This window comes from Corvus hawaiiensis, chromosome 11 (assembly GCF_020740725.1).
Source record: "Corvus hawaiiensis isolate bCorHaw1 chromosome 11, bCorHaw1.pri.cur, whole genome shotgun sequence".
Taxonomy (NCBI): Eukaryota; Metazoa; Chordata; class Aves; order Passeriformes; family Corvidae; genus Corvus; species Corvus hawaiiensis.
This window is the reverse complement of record NC_063223.1, coordinates 3,398,934-3,407,583: the sequence shown is the minus strand read 5'-3', so window position 1 is coordinate 3,407,583 and position 8,650 is coordinate 3,398,934. Positions and strand designations below refer to the sequence as shown.

Genomic DNA, 8,650 nt, shown 5'->3' with positions numbered 1-8,650 from the left:
CACTTCATTTTTGGGGCCAGGTCATTTTTCCCCAGTTCTGAGCCTGCCAGTAAGAGTTAATTGGTGAGAACTGTGACAGCAACTGCTCTAGTGCAAAAAATGTCTTCCAGGGATTGCAGGAATGATCTCCTTCATTACTTTGCGTGTGCTGCCGGGGAGCAGATGGATGGCGGTGCCCGGTCAGCGCTGACGGGGAGCAGATTGAGCACAGTGACATGCAGGTGAGGTGGGATGTCTTTTACCCCCTATTGACTCAAGAAAGAATAGTCCTGGAGAAAGGATATCACTGTTACTGCTTCCCAGGTTTATTTCAAACCCCCGTTCCCCTCCCTTTGGAAGAGACTGGGCAATGATCACCAGCAGTACAGTGGCAAAGCAATAAATAAATCAGTCAATAAATCCTGAGCTGTCTGCAGCAAATGAAGTAATTTCACCATATTTCAGAGCCTGGTACCTGTGAGCGTGTCAGGATGTGCTGCCAACAGCTCTCTTTGTGCTGAGGACCTGCCCAGTTACTGGGCTCCAGAGTTTTGTGGAAGATAAACATTTGCATGCAAAAAGCCTCTTCTCATCAAAACCTGATGCTGCTCTTGCAAAGGATCTGCCACCAGCTGCAGTTGAACGTGAACTGCTTATTTCCCATCTGGGTCTGAATTACAAGGAGTAGAAATTGTGACTGAAATAACTGGATAATTTATTGAAATAATTAAATTTAAAAATAATTTAATAATTAACATTTCTTTTCCTTTCACAGGTCTCATTGGAAAATCACACACTGGGAGGAGAACATTCCTATTGTTTTCTAACCACACATTTGCACACCATGAGGGTTAAAATGCCCCTAGAACAGGAGGTTTGGATGGTTAAGTGTGAGATGTATTTATTCATTTCTTTGACACATAAGAATGAAACAAATAAACTGTTGCTACTGAGAGAGCTCTGGACCATCCAAGCATTCCATAAAGAGACATGAACAGAGCTGAGCAATACAGGTGACAGGAGAACCTGGATTTGACTGTTCTTAGTCCTCATGCTCCCACCAGGTTGTATATAAATGCTGCATGGACATCATGGGCAAAAGCAGATTCCTGGTTCTCAGACAGACATCTGCTTTTTCTAGCAGAATCCCCAACATTATCACTCCTGTAATTGCAACGGAGTGGGGATTTACTTCTAATATCAAGGTGAAAGCACCTTATATTTTAAAAATTAAATTTACAGTTCAATGTTGGAGTTGAAACAAACAGAAAATCTCCCGGGGAAGGGATAATGGCTCCATGTTCCTGCATGAAATGTCTGCATGCATGATGCATAAAGGCCATCGCTTCACTCGAGTCTCTTGGAGACTCATCTCTCCAGAACAAGCTTTCAGGCTGTTTTCCCTGGCCATACGTGCACTTCCCAGCCCTCACGGTCACAGTCTCTGTTTATGAAGTCGTTAACACAGAAGGAATAAGTCCTTCAAGAGAGGAGAGTTATGTAACTGAGTATCTATAATTAAATTGAGCTGTGACACCAATAATCAGACTCCATGGAACACAGGCTGAGACTCTGAACTGGGCAAGGAAAGCAGGGCTCAGGGAATGGGTGGGACTCCAGACTGCTCCCTGCAGCTCTGGGGGAAACGGGGTTCAAGTCAGAAACAGCCAATGGTTGTTTTTATCTCAGCAGTATTTCATGGGTCTTTGCCCGAATCTCATTGTCATCAGTAGAAGCTTTTCCATGCACCTCAAGGGCCTTCGAATGAAACTCCTGGTGCTCAGACTCACAAGCAGCTCCACATGTCCCACACTGACGGTCTCAGTCCCTGGCAGTTTCAGCAGAAAAGTCACACAGGTTGCCCCTCTCACCTGTGCAGCTTCCTGCACAATCACAGCTCGGGTGTCCAGAGTAAAGCTTGACACGAGGACCATTTTCCTGCTGCTGCCATTCATTTGTACATCAGACCGTGGACAGCTCCAGGCAGGGCTCCAGCCCCGCCCTGGCTGACGCTCCCTGCTCTGCACTTTGCAGTCACAGCCTCAGCAGATGGCTCCTGCAATATCTGGAGTTCTTTATGATCCTAATCTTTAGTTAAAATTGTGAGAGGCAGAGCAGAGCTGGTGTGCTGGACAAAGGCAGAACAACAAGAGTATTTGGGAAGACATTAGGGAAACAGGCTGGGAGTATTTGGGTTTTCCACTTTGGAAGAACCTGCTGTAGTGGTGTTTGCAAGTGGAGAGGCGTGAGGAGTCGAATGCCACCTAAGCACTGAGAGCTGTGGCTGCTAATTGCTGCCATGGGGCTGGAGAACATTCCCTGTCTTTGCCATACGCAGCTACAGAAAATCGCTGCTCATCCAGCTGCGGGTGTGTGACAGGCACAGCACCTTGGGGACAGCTTGGGGCGAAGCTGGGCCATGCAGCAGCAGCAGCACGTTCACGAGGAAATCCGCCACGTGCTGACGCTCCAGCTCTCCCAGCAGCGTCATGTAGTCCAGATAACGTAAAACCCCAAAGAGAAGGTGTCCCTGGGGGATGAAGAGGGTTCTTTGGAGGAAGAGATTAAAATATTCCTGGATGCAAACCTCCTAAATTCCAGCAAACAACAGCAGATTCCGGGGCAGTAATGGATGTGCTGCAGATTCACATCGGCCCAGGAGAGTTTAGGATCCATAAGGTCAAATGCAGCTGGTACATTTTAAACAGAAAGGGAGATAAAGCGTAAAGACAAGTTCAAGCTTTATTTGAATTCAAACACAGAAGGAACCAACTGCTACTGAATTTCAACAGGATTCGAGTGACTGCAGCCTTTAGGGTCCTGTGAAAGCCTTGTGAGTAACTATCCCCCAAAGTGTGCTTGCACACAAGTAACTTGCTTAAGTAAATACCTTTAAATCAGCCCTGCTCAGTGCTGCTCAGCAGGCACAGGTCTGGTGGCAGAGCACTTCAGAACACAGCTAAGTGTGCAGATACACAGTGTTGTAATTAGAAGCAGGACAACATTATCACATGGTCATTCTCTTTAAGCCTTCCAAGATGTTTCTCTTCCATACTCCTCACAGCTGTACCATCTCAGGGCATAGGTGCTATCTTAAGACCCTCACAGAAGGTGGATAAGGACAAGTGTAAGAGAAAAAGAGGATTAAAAATTACAAAACAAACCCAAATGTATCTCATGGTTCTCTTCCCCTCAAATTTGAAAGCACAGTTAATACTCAGGGTGTAAGAGAATCTTTGGGAAGCAGTTCTCTGGCCCTGTGCCCGCCCTGAGCTGTGCTCCATCCACATTTGCCAGCAGATCCATGCCCCTGCCCGGGAGCACTGGATCCAACCTGGGACCAAATATAACCACAGTCTTTTGGTAACCACTAGGATTTTAGCAGAATTAAGCAAAGTTTAATCCTTTAGGTGATATCACTAGGAACTGGGATAAGTTATATTTTGCTGCTGCTGTGGTCCTCCCTCTGAGTTCAGACTTTCATTCTCCAGCTGTTGCTGGTGTGGTTTGCTGGAACAAGAGTGGAAATACCTCCCTGGAGAGGCCCCTGGCAAAACCCCCTGAAGCAGAATGAGGCGTCTCAGCATTGACAATACAAAGGCAAAGAATATGCTGTTCTCTAAAGCAGTGCTGTGGAGATTCACAAGCTACAAGATGTAAAAGGACACGAGGAAGATGACTTTTATATTGGCTCAGAGGCAGCAGCAGCACAGGCGCCGCGATTGAAGCAGCTCTTGCCCTCAGCACATTCCGTGAATGGCCTCAAGCACATTAAAAACAAGCCAGGGAGGGAAAACAGCCAGAAAAGCCAAATTCATTCGGTTTGCTGTCTGTAGGGATAGAGCATCACTGCTTGAGGTACTAACAGCAATCTGAACAATTGTGGAGATGATGGGGATGGTGTCACTGAAAGGCATCCTCTGTCAGCCCCAGCTGGCTCTGCTGTCCATCCACATGATGGAAAATGCCTTTGGAGGCAGAGGGGTCACTCTGGTGTCCATGGGGCAGTCTCTGCTGGAGCAGCCAGGTGCTGCTGGATTTGTTCGTTGTTTTTCATAGCTGTGAATCCTTCAGGCAGGATGAGGGGATTTACATCCACCTTAACTGTGCCTTCTGTGAATCACCTGCAATAAAATTAGACATGAAGAGAAACTTTGCAGCTCTAAGAAACTTTGCCAGCCTTTTCTTCATTATTTTCATTTTCTGCCTGTTCCACTTACATGATTCCTATTCTGTCCTGCTTCTCACAATCAAACTTCCTTTCTTCCCCCTCCATCCCTTCCTAGACAACTCTCTCCCTCTCATTCTCCACCTTCTTTCACGTCGTGACTGACAGCACAGAGCACTAGACAAGTTCCCCTCAAAGACTTGAGAGAGTTTTGACACAACTTTGTGTTCTTCTACCTTTGTGTTATCCAGAAAAGCTGTTTGCATCCCCTGACCTGGGAGGCTCAGCTTGCAGCATCCAAGCGTTGTCAAATACCTGACTTTTGAGCACCTCACACCCATGGGGAGAAAACAATTTATATCAACATTCCTGATTCTGGGGCTCTGTGAGCAGAGGGTGAACAGGGTTGGGGGTTGTCCTCTACTGCCACTCATCAGGTTACCAAATCTATTCAGGTTTGCTCAGATGATGAGGCCTTGTCAAGATTTGGAAGCCTTGTAACACTTATCTGGAATTTCCAGATGTCCCACAGAACCCTGGAACAGTATTTGTGATCGGGCTGTGTCATCTGGAAGCCCAGCCACACTCCCTGTGTGCCAGGCAGATATCTGGGCAGGTCTGAACTTGGTCTTCACAAGAGGTGATGAACAAAACTACAGTAATTCATTTCTCTTTTCTTTTCAAAGGACCAAAAGTAAACAAAGGGCTTAGTTCAACTCTGGGAGGCAAATCAGTCCAGTGGCTTTAGGGGAGAGCAGATCTGGAATTAAAATGGCATTTTTAAAGTGCCCTGGACCAGCTGTTATTTTGTTTCAGCTTCTGCAGGGCATTATCTGCAAAGTCCCCCTGGGATGCTGTGAGTGAGAGATACTGTACAAACCCTGACATTCATTATCCTGCTGCTGTGAACGTGCCTCGGTGGCTCGGAATTTCAGATGTCTCCTGTTAACATTACGGCTTTTAAAAGAGGATTTGCATTTAAAAACAAGCGGGTTTGCTTGCAGTCCTGAGAAATACAGAACAATAACCAGACTAAAAGGTGCCCTCTGATGTTGTCAGCCAGAGCAGCTCAGGGCAATCTCTGAGCTCCTGCTCACACTTTGCCCCTTCCCTCACGGCCATGGACAGGGAAGGTTTATGTAACCCAGCCTGTCCATCACTGCCTGCAGTGCTGACTTCCCAGCCAAAGTGGTGGCCCAGGCTTTTCCACCGAGTGATGAGGTTTTATTCATAAATACTGTATTCACTCTGGGTTTCATCATTAGCTCTACAGCTTCACGGGGTTTAAAAGCATATGTCAATTAGCACTAAACGCACTCTTCAGGGCTGTAGCAACAGGCAGATCTTCTAAAATATCCTTTACAGCATCCTCGGCTGCGTTAGAGACCGATACTCTTCCCACAAGCCCAGCCTATTTTCCGAGCTCTGAAGGTCCCCGAAGTGTCCTGTCCGTCCCTGCGGGCCGTGGCGGCGCTCGGACGCGGCTGCTGGCCCGAATGCTCTCCCACAGTGCCACCCGGCGGGGTCTGCGAGCCGCGCTCACCGGGCTGCGGGCACGCACCGCTAATGGCCCGACGGGAAGGGACCCGGGGAGCCCCCGGCCAGCTCGGGACACAGGGAATTCCCACCCTTCCTTGCAGGCAAGGAGGAAAGGGAGACGTTGCAGGGATTTGGGTTGTGCAGTACTCCCTCAGTCTTAGCATATGGGAAAAATAAACACACTATTGCAAAGGAAGCACGATGGTAGCACGGGGAATATTGGGAAAATACGGCACAGCAACTGCGGGAAAGAGAAAGAAATGGTTCACGAGGTTACACAGACATGTACAGGCGTCACAGCTCAGCGCGGTGCCTCCCTCCTTCAAACACAGCATCTGCTCCGTGCTGACAGGCACATGATCCCAGCCTGCAGGCCTGAGCTGCTCCTCCAGAAAACAACATTTCCTTCTGTATTTCCAGGCTCCAGAATGGGACGAGCCACCAGCATCGCTTGGAGTTGTAAATCCCAGCAGACACTGACTCCTCACAGCCGCTGCCGGCGCTCTCCCGGGGATGTTCCCGAGGGAAGAGCACAGACCTTGTCCCACGGCACAGAGTGGCAGCTCCGTGTGTCTGTCCCACCCCACACAACGTTGTTGCTGCTGTGAAACCTCCTCCATCAAACAGGCCTCCATCAAACAGCACTTTTTTCTGCAATGCTGGGTCACACGACAACAAAAACACTTCAGGGAAGGTTTTCTCCCATTTAGTATCAATTATTTTCTGTAGAAATCACACAGAGAAGCTTGACCTAAGAATGAAAACAGGAGTCTAGTCCAGAGGATGTTGTGCTTCACTTTATGATCCTGCTAGAGGTGTCCTGTGTGTCTTTGCCCAAACACATCAGCATCTGCCTCAAGTCAGGGTGTGCACAGGAGCCGCTCTGCTCCACACCTGTCCTGCAGGAACCCGTTCAGGACCGAGCTGCTGGAAGAACAGTCGTAACTGACCTGGGGCTGCACTTCGGTCCTGCCAAAGACCTTTCAGGTAAAAGGAAAAAGCCCAGTTCATGCATTGAACTGGAGCATCTTCTCGATTTTGTGGATTAGTTTAATTTTCTGTTTCTTTTCAGTGGGACTCCAGACTTCTCTGGAGGTGGGTCTGAGCAGTAGGTGATTGATTTCCTCAGTTTCCTTGATTGATACCCTCAGTTTCTTCTGCTACACAAAACAAAAGGGAAATTCCCATCTCAAATGTAGATTTAGAGACAAGACTTTCTTGCACACCCTTCCTAGGAGCTGCCTGCAAAACTGTGCTTCAGTGCTAAAGATCTGTGGCAAGCCCTCATGTTCCAATGGAGTAACAAAAATATTTATGCTCATGTAATTTAGTTAAAAATTCTGAGTATCTGTGTTCTAGAAGTGTTTGTGTATTATAAGAGGACGTAAGTGGCAAGTATGAAAAAAACCCCACCCTAACTGTACAAAGATTTTAAGATATTTCAATTTTTAAAATCCTGAATTTTGCATCTGTCAAACTTTCCTGTGCAAGGAGCAAGGATGTGTTCAGAGCAGCCACACAAGGAGGTGAAACACCTCAGCCTTCAGGCTGTAAATCAACCCCTAATTGTGGTTAAGACTAAGGAGGGAGTCTATGTAGAGATTAGGTTTCATTCTCTGGGAGTTTTCTCATTGATTTAGAAAGGACGCAGGTCACTGCTCCAGGATTTCCTCCATGAAACATCCGTGATCATGGCTGGATAAAGAATAAAGAATTAATTTAGATATCGCCTAAGAGGAGACATTGAAATGTGAGTAGGGAATAGGAACCAACAGTCTGTCCTCAAGCTCCCCGTTATTAGCATTGAACATGAGAATAAATAAATACAAAATGGAACATAAACAAGTCCTGCCTGTGAGGGGCTGCAGTCTGACAAAGAGAGCAATAACGAATAAAAGAGCCAAAATCCTTGTTCCGGCATGCTGGGGCCTTGGCTTAGGGGCATTCCAGAGCCTGGAGCAGGCAGAGAGCATCCATACGGACCCCTTGCTCTGTGACAGCAATTCCCAAATGCAAGCCTGGCTTTGGTGTGAGGACAGAGCCTGGAGCCAAGCACGAACAGGCAGCAACCGAGTTCTCACCTCTCTCCTCACCCCATCACGAGTTTCACAGCACTCAGAACCCGCTCAGGGAGAGACATGGCTCTTGTCCAGAGTTAATTAATAATGGATACATTCAGTAGAGGGTTTAATAAAAGATCAGATTGACGCTGTTCAGGTGTTCCAAACACAGGTACCATCTCCACATGAGTCTGTCTGGCTCTTTATCACCTCTGTGGTGTCTGTAGTCATAAATCCGAACAATCCGTCCCACCTTTGCTCCTGCCTTCCTCCTGCTCCTGCGTTTTTAGGAGCTTCAGGGACAGCACTGCCTGGCTCTATCCCTGCTTTTACGCTTGTATACTTCTCTAAGGAAATGGGATGTTCCAGGCTGCAGCATCAGAGGGGGATTCATGTGCCCTGGAGGAACAGGGATTTACACCAGGAAAACTTCCAGTGCTGATTTAGGTGAGAACATCATATCCCTGTGAAGGGAGTGGAACGGACCAGGGGCCGTGGCCTCTTCAACCAGGAGCCTTTGAGAGCTGTTGAGGGACTTTGCCAAGGACATGGAGTGACAGGACATGCTGGACAGTGACATGAGCTCTTCCTTTGCTGTGCAGGGAGGGCAGTTCTGTTCACCGAGGGTATCATTGGCCACTTCTCTTCCTGACCTGCAAAATCCCATGTCAAGAATACACAAATTAATAAATAAAAATAAAGTGATACAAAGATGTAAACAGCCATATTATTAATTTGAAGTGAAAGGGCAAAAAAGCCACAAATCCCAGAACAGCTGATGCCGCATTACCTTCCCATGTGGCAAATAAAAACCCTGAAGTAAATGTGTTTGCTTTTCAAAGAAACACAGAAAAAAGTTTCCAGTGTCAGTATCATCCTCCCTTCATCCCATCCTTTTTTCCTT

At 47.3% G+C, this 8,650-nt stretch overlaps 1 long non-coding RNA gene across 1 annotated transcript; it reads right to left on the bottom strand.

The window, feature by feature from the left end:
• Nucleotides 1-2,703: 2,703 nt before the first annotated feature.
• LOC125331850 lies at nt 2,704-8,395 on the bottom strand. Its single transcript, XR_007206240.1, has 2 exons — nt 5,970-8,395; nt 2,704-4,103 (listed from the first exon to the last, which is right to left on the bottom strand). It is a non-coding gene; the product is annotated as an uncharacterized LOC125331850 (long non-coding RNA).
• Between the last annotated feature and the right edge of the window lie 255 nt (nt 8,396-8,650).